The sequence below is a fragment of the Lottia gigantea genome (genome assembly GCF_000327385.1).
Source record: "Lottia gigantea unplaced genomic scaffold LOTGIsca_58, whole genome shotgun sequence".
NCBI lineage: Eukaryota > Metazoa > Mollusca > Gastropoda > Lottiidae > Lottia > Lottia gigantea.
In genome coordinates this window covers 1,739,850-1,752,939 of record NW_008709979.1, presented here as the reverse complement: position 1 = coordinate 1,752,939, position 13,090 = coordinate 1,739,850, and positions in this window count along the sequence as shown.

Below are 13,090 nucleotides of genomic sequence, written 5' to 3'. Positions count from 1 at the left end.
ATACGCAACTGGCATTCATTCCATGTATTGGGTGTTGATATTTTAAACGTAATGAAATGTTACTCTGAAACTTTGAATGAAACGGGACAGGCAGAAATGATGGGAGTTCTCCAACTTTTGCAATATACTGCAGCATTTTGCTAGCTTTATTTACAGATTCAAGACCTATTAAGAATAGTAATGATGATAGTGTAGCCTAACCTTGTGCCTCTAAAAAGTGTTTTTTTTTTCTGTTGTCTTTAGGGGATGATAGAGGAACAATGGTCAATTTCAATGGGCTAGCCAGTATCCTCAGAGCTTCAAATTAAACCTATAAATATAATATAACAAAACACAAGACAATATTATGGAATATAACACACTTCTTTAATAAGGTTGGGCACTTAACGTTTCAACACAAGATACACGTCATTTGCCATTGATCATTATTAAGTTTTAAACTTGCCCGGTCATACCAAATATAACGCAGTCCATTTTAACCTTCATAAATGACTTTGCAAGAGTTTCATGGGTTTTTTGTACATATTAGTTTAGCATGTTTCGTGTAATGATATCTACTTTTTTTATTACAACGTCCAAATATTTATATCAGAATCTTTTTAGAATCTAACACAGGATTAATTTTTATTGTAATTGACATCATGTGAACTGACTAAATGCTCTGTATGCTTTTGTAATGCAACAGATGTATCATACACTTTACTGTACAATTTCAGCTCCTGTCCAGTGGTCTTATAGTGAGAAATTAAGTTAACAAGTGAACTATATTCTTTTGAAATAGAAAACTTATAAAGTTTTGTATAATATTTTATCCAAGTTTAAGGTTCTGTTGATTTCTGGGTTACATCACCACATGTTTTCTTAAAAAGATCATTTATGACAGTGTACTGCAGCGTGCTTAAAAAATATTCGATGTAAATTTTTTGACTTTATGTAGCTATTTGTACAATGCACGTACAGACTGTTATAATGGTGCGTTTGCTTCTCTTGAGAAAAGGTATGTTATTTCCTCGACCAAAATACATTCAGTTTTAGCTAGTTCATTAGATAATAAAAAGTCCATTTCATCAATTTCACTAAAGTCAGATTATTCTTCTGGTGAAGGTTCAAATACTAATATGTAGGGAATATCATTTAATGTATTGAAATGTTGTTTACAGCATGAAAAATCAGTGTCATCAATGACAGTTTGTGTATGGTCATAATATTTATAAACTGGGTCATATCTCATCATTGACGATTCATTGAAACCAATTATACGAAGACCTTTTTTCTCTCTTGCTCTCTCGCTATTTACCCAAAGTTGTCCTTGTGCAAAGATGCAACTGGCATCTTCCCCATCCCTGTCTAAAGTAAGTCTCCGTGCTGTCTGTATTGCAAAGGCATAAACGAAACTGTCAATTTAAACAGTGAAAGTTTCCTGCTTTATTTGTATTTGCGAAATTTATGTCTGTGAAATTAACAGATATACTTTCTTTTGATGCTGAAGTAATAATACTAAATTACAAAATGCTCCCTAAACTTTTATTAAAAAATCGGCCGTCACTAATGCCAGACCAAGGGTGAACAGTCTTGCGTTGAATACTGACGGATGCTATCCCCGTTGTTGCCGTGATTTGGACTAATTTACCTGTTGTATGTGCAGTGGTGTAATTAACTTCTCTTAGTATTTATCTTTAATTATATTTCATTATAACTATAAAGAACAATGATTTAAAAAAAAAAATAGTAACTGACTATTAAAATAAGAAAACCGTAAGAGTAATTTATTGCTAAATTCTTTGAAACAAGATAAGAATATGGACCACATTGAGTTCCATAGAATATTTCTGCTGACATGGAATCCGCTTGTTTTTCAGACGACACTTGAAATTCTGATTAGTGCTCGGGATATTAAGGAAATTTGGCCGATAAAAAATGATGATATTTGACAATAACTGAAATCCGCCGTTTTGTATATGTTAAAAATAGATATTAAAATTGACACTGCTTTGAAACGATATGAAGAATTCTGCAGGTTGATGTTGTAGATAACCCATGTATATCTAAACTAGCAAATGTGGGGATCACAAGAAGTCGCACATCTAAATTATTTATCATTTCCGCATATACACAAAATTAGATTCGCACTAAATTGGGTTACTTTACTACTATCATAGAGGAAGTCGACTATTGATAGAAACAGGTGCCTGGCCCCGAAAGGCATGGTTTTGGCACATGTCTATTTCAGTCGAAACCAAATTTTCGCGAGTTTGAAGTATCACCTCTATTGTCTTCAGGAGAAGCCCCCAAAACTGTTTGCTGGAAGTGTCCTGGAGTAAAAGTGTCGTAGCGGGCATACTTGAAACTTACACACAACTTCAAACCTGTGGCCAGATGCAAGCAAAAACCCAGCTTTACATCTCTTGTGGTTTTTGAAAGGCAGTCTGTGCAACTCGACTGCAGTAAACGGTATAAGCTGGTGTCAGATCTTCCAATACTAAATGGGCATAACTCTACTAATTTTGACCATCAGAAAGATATGATTTTGGTACCAAAGGAAAGCTTATTATGCCCTGCTTCTATTTCAGTCAAAATCGGAATTTTTTCAAACTTGCGAGAAAACCGACTGTGAAGTATCACCCCTTTTCTAGAGGTAAAACCCCCAAAAGCAGTTTGCTGGAAGTGTTTTTGAGTACAGTGTTATCTCTGATAGTTGTCAAATGGCAGCCTTTCAAAGTTTTTGCTTTCTACCCAACATCGACTGTAGTAAACGGTAGAGACTGGTTTCAGACTCTGTCCCCTTAATAAATTGGCCATAGCTTTGCCAATTTGTACCCGAGATGTATGAGTTTGGTCGAGAAAATCGACTTTGAAGTATCACCCCTATTTTCTTGAGGAAAAGCCCTCAAAAACTGTTTGTTGAACGTGTCATAAGTGTTGTAACGGACTAACTGTGCAAGGCAGCAACTTGAATTGTGACATAGCCAACAAGAACAAGATGGCGGACGGGGTAAAGTCGTCGTTCGTCTCGTGATTTCTTGATTATTCTTAAGGATGTTATGGATAATACGAATACAAACAGTGAGTTATCTACAGAATTAACTACTCTATTAGTTCAACGCATCAGAACTTAAGTTTGTATTGTACCTATGGGATGAAATAAAAACAATTACATGCGTGGCGCGTCAAAAAGGCTCAGGACTGCCAGTTCTAACATGAGTGACACCTCAGCAGAAATTATTGACAAGAGTTTGCAAAACGAGGATTCTCTTAAAGGCTTAATACATAATTTATTGAAGAATGAAAATGCAAAATCCCAAATATTAACCCAATTACAACCCGAAATTATGACCAATGTTAATGATAGGATTAATTTTCTTGATGATCTCATTGATGACCTTGAGCAATATTCAAGAAGGACCTGTTTAAAGTTAAGTGGTGTATCCGAAACACTGAATGAAGATACTAATCAGATTTTACTCGATGTAATTAATACTCATGTTCTCAAACCACTGGACATTTATATAACCCTTTAACATATCGGTCGTATTCACCGAATAGTGCGTTTTAGTCAAGGTCAAATCGACCAATAGCCAATCCAGCAAAAGATATTATATCAATGAAACACTTACAAGAAGGAGATCAGAAGATCTACAAGAAAGCTAGGGAGTTGTACCGAAGACAACTAATCGAATCATGCTGGACTTATGACGGTAAAATATTAATAAAACCTCTAAATAACAATATTATAAATATAACTATCCAATCACTAACACAACTGGAAAAGTTTCAAAAATACGAAGTGAGTGATAGTAGATCGAATAGGGCCTCAGTACACGATATGTCTCGCAGAAATCAGAAAAATTCTTTAAATGGTGCTACAACCAATATTGCCAGATCACAAATTAATCATTTCTTTAAACCTTTACAATTTGTCCCTTCGAAATCAACACTCCTGCAAAATGGGCACAATAAATAAGGTTACAACAACCGTGACTGATCAACTGCAAATTTTGCCGGAATATAATGGAATCGCCGACACAATACCACAAAATTTGGGGAATTGTGACTTTGAGAATTCCTTGGCCAAAGCATTGGATAATGGATATCCTACCCCTAACACTCCACCGAACTAGCATCGTCGCAGAGCTCACCATGATGGAAATCGAATCCTATGCTTTCAGCTTTTATGGAACGTAAAGGGTTTGAAAACAAAACTAAGTGATCCCGATTTTATGTCAGTAAATATAGTGTGATATATCTATCGGAAACGTGGTTAAAGCCTGGTGAAAATCCCAATCTTGAGGGTTTTAACTCTGGTGTATTTTTGAATCGAACTTGCAGAAACAAAAAAAAAACAAACTATCTGCGATGGCCTTGCCCTTTTCGTTAAACCTGATTTCCAGAAGTATTTCCAAATCGAGGAAACTAATAATAACGGAATACTGGTGTCTAAAATTGATAAACAATTCTTGCAATCTAAAAAATCACTGTATAATGTATGTGTGTATATACTCCCAGAACGTTCGAAAGCATGCAATATAATTGACATAATTGAAAATCTTGTTTGTAAATAACAAAACTTAAGTGATGTTGTCTGTTCTGGTGACTTCAACGCTATTATATGTTATTGTGGTCTTGTAAAGTCCCAGTGTCTATTTCACATAACGTCCTTGTGGCCTCAGTTATTGACCTTCACCTTTGAGTTACCTTTTCATTATTATCATTGGTTATGTTTGCTTTGGATCTTCATTAAATATTAACAGTTTATCGCTGCCTTTGTGTTCTACCAACTTGACTCATCAATAGTAGTACCGGAACACTGCGAGATACTACTTATAATGTTCATGATTGCATTTATGCACCTGATTTTGACTCTACATGTGCAAATGAGGTCAGTCAATGTGTCTCAAAAGATAAAATTGTCAATAAGTATGGTAGGAAGATTATAAACCTATGTAAATCAAATAACTTGGTTATCGCAAACGGTAGATGTGGCTCAGATAGGTTTGTTAGCTCTACAAATGGTCACAGTGTAATTGACTATTTAATTGTACCATATGCATACCAAGATATTTTAACTGAATTTAAAATTCTAGATTTTCATGAGTACGCGGACCACGCTCCTTTATTATTTGATATTGAATTACTAACAAATGTTAATTGGCCTAATGTTAAATTGATAACTGAAAATTTTAAAACCCATAAAATGTTCACCCTTCGTTATCCATTTCATGTTGTTCATATTCAAAAAATATTAAAATATTGGTTACAACTGGTAACAAACAAAAGTGGTTTTAAGTTTGAATTATATATTTTCTTAAAAAAAAAAGGCCGAATATATGATTTTATTTCAAATTTTCGAGAAAATCGACTTTGAAATACCACTCCCATTTTTTTTTAGAAGAAATGCCCCCGAAAGCAGTTTGGTGGAAGTAAAAGTGTTACCTCTGACAGTTGTCGAACGACAGCTTGTGAAAGTTTTGGTTGTCTACCCAACCTCGACTACAGTAAACGGTAGAGGCTGGTGTCAGATCCCGTCCTTATATCGGAATGGCCATAACGAAAAGTTATCGTGCATCTATTTCAGTCGAATCTTTGGATTTTTAAAACTTTCTGGAACATCGACTTTGAAGTATCACTCATATTTTCTAGATAATCCCCATAACTGCATGCTATAGAAGTTTTCTGGAGTAACAGTGCTGTAGCGGACTGGTAAAGAGGTTTTTTAAACTAACTAAAACTATGTGGAAAAAAAACGCTAATATTAAAGGCTGATTGCGATTATGTTGTCATAAAAGGCATAGTTTTTGTTGAATTGCAAGAATCTCATACGTCAAACGTCTGAGGTTGTATGACAAACTATGTATAGAAAAATGTTAAAATTGGAATTTGATGTTTTTTTTCAGAAATAAGACACCTTTAAGGTGGATTCCCATCTTATCCATATTTAATCGTGGGATATCCCATATATTATTGCTTTCTGAACCAGGTGCCTATGGACAATCAAGTGTAATGCGTCATCGAAAGCTTTGATTAATGTATTTGTTGTGCTGTTTATCACCTCCTTAAATCTATTGCTAGCTTAATTTGGTGATTTTGATTCTACGCTTCAATCATAAGATGCACTGGTGATGGTCACCGAAAGTTAGAATCATTTCTCTTGAAAAACATTTCAAGAATTTGTGAGAATTTCGCAATTTCGAAGTTGTACTTTCAGTCTGTAATATCTTTATTATTCAAAATGTCGCTAACTTTTCATTGAGTATTGGAGGTGACAATTTATCTATGGAGATTTAACCCCAAGTACATCTTTTTAGCTCTAATCCTGCAACAATTCGATCATTTCCGAGTCAGGTGGGAAAGCTAAAGGTTGACGAAGGTAAAGAAATTATCTTTTTTTGAAAAATAATACCGAACAACATTATAGTGTACAAAACATGGCTAATGAAAGAAAACAAACAAAGGACTTGAGATAATGGATTTGCAATCTGAATCTCAGATTAAGATATAACGAAAACATAAGAAAATAAGTACTACCGTTAGATAACACATTTGTTTGATTCCTTTATTGATTGATAAATGATTGATTATCGATGATAAACCATCGCCTATTGTATAAATGCCTATAAAACAACATCTACCCGTCAATGATAAATATATCCTCTGGCGTCAACACAGCATCTTTACCTGTCATTTAAAATAATTAATTTTGTGACAGATATAAAGTACGTTGCTAGGTAACTACGTCAATTTTCCTTGTCTTATCACACATTTAAAACCTAGTGTCTTTAGGCATGCGATGTAGCAGGGATATATAGTAACGTAAAACGTGGAAAGGGGTTGTACCTTTACCTATGAAATCGTATATATATATACACTTCTGGAAAGGCTGAATACTATTTAGATTCGTCGGTCGGGAAGTATGTTTCTCAACCACATACAATGATTTCATTGTAAACGTAAATGCTTCAATGGTTTGGAGTGTATACCAAGATTTAGCAATAAATGGATATTTTTAGTTACGGTAGGTGAAACCTCTATGAGCCCAATTTAATGAAATATTCTTTTTGTGAGATGCGGTTTGAAGGGAAAACCGTATTTGTTTTCTTGTAATATTATTTTGCATTACGCATTATTTTATTTTCCCAGAATTTGATTTTTTGATTTTAAAGAAATTCATCATATTATCGTGTGCGATAATTGTAATTGTTTGTCTTGAAGTTTTATGTTTACTCCGTTACATGTATGCATTTTTATGTGACGACAGAAATTCTACACCAAATAAGAAACACATGGTAACCTGATCGTCCGAATGGGTGATTTTAAAAAGACAATATTTGCATCTTTTTAAGTCTTTAAGACAACGTGGCTTAAAAAAAATCAAATGGGGAATTTTTTTCATTAAATTCTTTAATTGACGAGTATTTAATGTAAATTGTGGGCTGGTGTACATCATATTTTAAATGGTTTCATTATTTTGATATTTCTGGACTATCGTAAATATAAGATGAATACTCGACTTTATATATATATGTATATAGAGTATATATACATACCTAAGGTTGAAGGTCAAACTATAAATTTTATAAATCATGTCCGTGGTCATAAATTATATTGAAAGAAGGATATTTTCAAAATTGCATTTAGAAAGTCAAGGGAAAGAGTTAACTTATTTTATTACAGAGGATAGCCCAACACAAATATTTTTTTCAAATTTGAAATTCTTTCTTAAATGATCATCGTAAAATATCCTGTGTTATTTATGACATTTGTTTGTAAAAGGCATCCGAGTATTTGCTGTATTCCAATGAAAGAAAATTGTAAAGTAAACGTGCTTTATTTCTATTGGTTAAAGGGATACAATTATCTTCACATTTGCAATAGTTTTCTTGCTTAAGATAAACAGGGTTTGATTCTTACAAATGTACAGGCCTATACTTCATTAAGAAAATATAATGACCGTCTTGAAACTTCTGGGTATTTTATTCTGAAATTAGATAAAATAATAACTAACGCGTGGTCGAGATGTTAGTATACTAATGAGGTTTAGTTTGTTATGAACATGGTGAAAATCCGTACAGTAGTTTTCTTGCACCTTTGACGTTCAAAGATTAGTTTTGTACATTTCTCCATATTTTTGGTGTAGGCCAAAAGCTTTAATAAATTTAAGCGAAACACGCCCTTTAAACATTACAATTTATATTAAGGCTTATACGAATATCAATTTCTATGCAATGTACCAGAAAATAAGCCCAATGATTATAATTGATTGTTATACTCCTGTATTTTGCAAATGAAATATTTTGAAGTCTTATTTTCATAAAATCTACAATATTTATCAATCTATCAGTCATCCTTTGTCCTAATATACGATCAAAACCGCCAAAGGGGAACCGTTTATTGCTTAAATAGATCTATTTTCCTCGTACATAAGGATGTAGTAATAATAACTATATGTAGTGACACACCTACGCAATATTTTCCACGATTCTTCATGTAAATCTTTGTCGGTATGTTGCTTAGATACAAAATGTCAACATATTATTTAATATTAAATGAAAAATCGATCGTCAGACTACGGTCGAATATTGGTCAAGTTTAGGTCTCTTTATTTTATACATATGGTTAATGCTTATGGAGGTGCTTAATTGGAAAAAAAAATAAGTGTATATCTGAGCATCAAATAACGGACACAATTTGCATTAGTGTAGGTGTGGAAATTATGGTGACTTATTATTATGTAATCTTCAGTTAGGTAAATAATTATCTATTAATAGTGACTTTATATAGCAACCATTTTACTTATTTTGAATATGAAATGAAAGGGCATCCAATAAAATTGCAATAATCAAAACTTGCGACACACATTTAACTCCGTTAAGATAAAACGTATACTAAAAGTCTCCCTGTAATCAAAGTATTTTTTTTTCAATCTGATTCGATTACGTAAGAAAACCATTTATCCTTTATCAAATCGAAATCAATTACGGTAAAATTTTGAATTTTTTCTTTGCACCTAATCGAATAAATATACGATTATCGAGCAAATCTATTCTGAAGCGTCATTAGGCCTAATCTGATAACTTCCGCTTTAGTACCGGCGTCTAAAATGTTTACTCCGTTTCTAGGATAGAAATAAATGGGCTGCCACCCGTGTACTATTTGAGGTGTCATCTATAAACAATATATTAAAGTCTGTCATTACGACACATTTCAGTATAATATATATTTATTCTTTTTTGGGATGGGATGGGGATGGGATGGGATGCGGAAGCTGGTTAGCCGCCATCTTGAAAAATACTCAGTTTTAACCCGCAGACAAAAACTGTTTCGCTTTGTCACGTCATATTGATTATGGTAATCGAAGTAGATTTAACAGCGTAGAAATGCCTCAGGCCACCCAACGATTTGAAACCTGATTAGCAGACTCTTCCAATAATAACCTTATTTTATGGATTTATCAAATTACACAGGAGTCATGTGTTACATTTGTTATATTGTATACACTACTTGATAACTACTTGTGGAATCTTGTCGAAACGTCGTGTTTAAGAAATAAAGTGATTGCTATCCATAAAGACTCATACTCTATTCATGTCAATCACTTAATGCCTTTCAAACTGTATACCAAAAGATATTTCAATTAAGAAGTCTCTTAAAATGGCGACTCGTAAAAATAACTTTTAAATATATAATAAAATTTATTTCGATTTTGTTCCCGTATCGCCCTTTTGAAACTCATCCAATCTAATCCCATTTTCCTGTCCCAATTTTAGACCGAATTGGGTCGGTCGATAGTTGAACTTTATGGATATTTTACTAGGCTTTAATTGATTTCTCACAATACCTATACAATACTTGTTCGTAAAGCTCTGAAGCAGTTAACCAGTGTTTTATAAGTCAATAATGATATTACTGTGTTATTAGTTCAGGCGTTAAACAAGGCTGTCTGACCAATTCTAAAAACTATATTATTCAGTTTATTGACAGACATATTATACCTATTTTGTCTACTGCCACTTTTGTTTCGATAATCCCGAATAAAATTAAGTGCCACGTGGTTTAAAAATGGGAAAACTTTTATGAATTCCCAGAAAACTGCATTTAATAAACTCAATCTCTCTCAACTCAAACCATACATTTACCGGTAGAAATGAAACTGTCCATGGTTGCGGCAAGTACATTGCTTTATGGTCTAATAAACATTTAAATAACCATCGAATGTAGGTTATGTTCAATTTGCAAATCAAATTCAAAAATGAATACCATATTCAATGTAAAGCATACATTCCAAATGATGTTTTAATTGACAGCCAAGATATAATGAGTTCAGTCATGAGCTACTGTTACCAATTAGGACAGACGATAATGCTCATCTGAATCTGATTTTTTAAATTGATAGGAAATTTGTTGTTGAACTACAATTTAACCTTTGAGCAGTCACGTGGGGTATTTTTTTGTTTTTTGACCCCAAGTTTTTATGTTTTCTTGATAACCCCAAGTACCTATTTTGTCACATGTTCGGAATATCAAAGATCAAAGTGATATTGCAGCCTGAGGTTAAACCTGACTCAAAGTCTGAATACAGAATATTAAACTATATATGTTACTTTGGTGAATATTTTAAGAAAGAATCCACTTTAACGAATATAAAGATGATATCGATGAGCATCAACACTATAAGTTCGGACTCTTATCTTGGTCCGCCATATTTACTTGTTGTAAAGTTGGTTGAATTCACTTAGTGGTAGTGTTAATAATCTATGTTGATAGCTCAATGTCTGAATACTACTAGCTGATTTGTGGACGGTTGGTTGGTCGTAAGAAAACAGGTTAACCTTCGCTTCCACCGGATGCTGATATCGCGAACTAGGTAGTAGGTAGTCGAAGTAATTGGTAGTTCGATTGGTTCAAATTCATGGATGATTATGTGCTGTTGGTTTGGTAGTTGCTAATTCGTAAGCTCTAGTCGGGTCGATTGACATGCCGGTGAAACTCAGCCCTTGACGGTGTTGCATGAGTTATTTTATGTGATCGTGGTAATTCTTGTTGATCGATAGTCTAATGTGCTCGTTAGTTTGGTTTGGTTAGATTATCTGATAAATGTTGGCAAACTGAAAGTTCTGAAAAAAAGAAAAAGGTAAAGTAAGGGAGAAAGGATGTGTTCTCTTATCTTTCTGCAGAGAAATTTTATATTTGAGTCTAGTGAGAACATCAAATTTTAATTTAATATTGGTACTTTCAGATAAGTTTCTCTATTTTTTGTTGTATAGTGTTCATTCATTTAAGCAAAACAAATTTACAATTTTCTTACAAATAGTTCACAAGAAATATTAACGGACCTACAGACATAGGCGACGGCGATATGTGGGCGTATAACAATTTGTTAGGTGATTTGTGATGGTCGTTCATTGAAGGGTGGTGCTGATAACCGTTAGTTCAAGTTTGACTGAATACTTCACCTTCTTTGTTTTTTTTTTTGTTTTAGATAAAGATTTATAAATATCAGGAATGATTAAATGCAAAAGAAGTCAACTTTTCGCCTTACTGGTTTTTATCTCTGTCTCCAGTCTTCTGTATTCTGTTTACCATTTACAACATTTAGCAGGGTAAGGAATTGTATAAATATTATTGTGTCATGAAACCACGCATAAACTTTCCGAGTATATTGTTTGAAGTCACACTGGCACTAGCATGATTTCTAATGTTAAAGTCCCCCTCCATTTAAATGCCTTGGTCTTACTGGCACCCTCCACCGAATGATTTCTTATTCTAGACAGTTAAATCAAGGCTTTCCTTCAGATTAAGGCATTATTTGACATGACAATCAAAAATTAATCTATTGTAATAGTTATTCGTATGAAAATATCAGATGACAAGTGGAAGGGTGTATATTTACTTGCCAATTGAACTATGATCCTTAAATCTATGCCAAATACACCTCTTTTTATTTTACTGTAGGCCTGTATAGGTAAAAAGTGTCATGGGTCGTTATGCAAACCACAAACTCAATTTTCAAATACGATACGCGTGAATGTCTCCTCGAAATGTATACATGATAAAAAGGTTTCCAAGTGTGAACTAGCCTCATTGAAATAAATTAACGCCTTCATGGTTCGTCACATCGCATCGTTGGAAAAGACTTAATATAAAAATATTTGAAATCATAGATAAATAACTTAACTATATCTTAAGCTATCAGAAAAAAAAAATCATCACAGGTAAGACAACTCAAAATGTCTAATTATGTTATTCGAGTCTATCTTTTTACATATTATATAGTTCAGATTTAAGAAGAATTATTTTGAACTTTATTTTGATTTCTATCAAGTCTTCATTATGAATGTTTTGAAAAATATGATGAACTATTTTTCCAGGATTGTGACTATGTATGAAAGCACAGCATGGGTTATTGTAGAAGCTAATCATGAAGGCGAAAAAATTAATACGAGCTTTTTGCCTTCTGAAGAATATACTGTGTTGTATTTGAGACATGATAAGCTTTCTGACTACAGGTATGTACTGAGATAATGAGTTAGGATGTCCTTATGGAATAGATTTCCAAGAGGCCTTTCAATATTTACTGAATGTATCGTTAGTTCAAACAGATTTCAAATTACTTGCATTAAATGCTACTTTATGACAACCATGTAAAATTTACGTTTGTCTTATAATACGAAATTACTGTTTTATTTGGTACAAAAAATGAAAAAAACAACAAAATTGCACAAGAAATGAAATCAGTCGGAATTCATCTCGGTCGCTTACTGGTGACAGTACATTCTGTCAACTGATTACCTTTGCATACCTTTGTTTTTATCAACCTTAAATGTTATTCTTTTTGTAGGTACGGTAATACTTTGGTGATGTCAAGGGAACCTCTTAACCAAATTCTGTTTAAAGGACAAAGTGACAGTGGTCTCAGCTTAAAGCATCTCGCTATTTTTTATGCAATATCTAAACAAGCAACAGCTATATATGAATTAGAATTAATCGAGGACAATATTTTACCTAGTGCTATGAAAAGTCCTAAGACAGTGGGATTAGTAAACAAACATGGAGTTCTTATAAACCCCCATCTGCATTTTGGGATGCAGACCTTTTC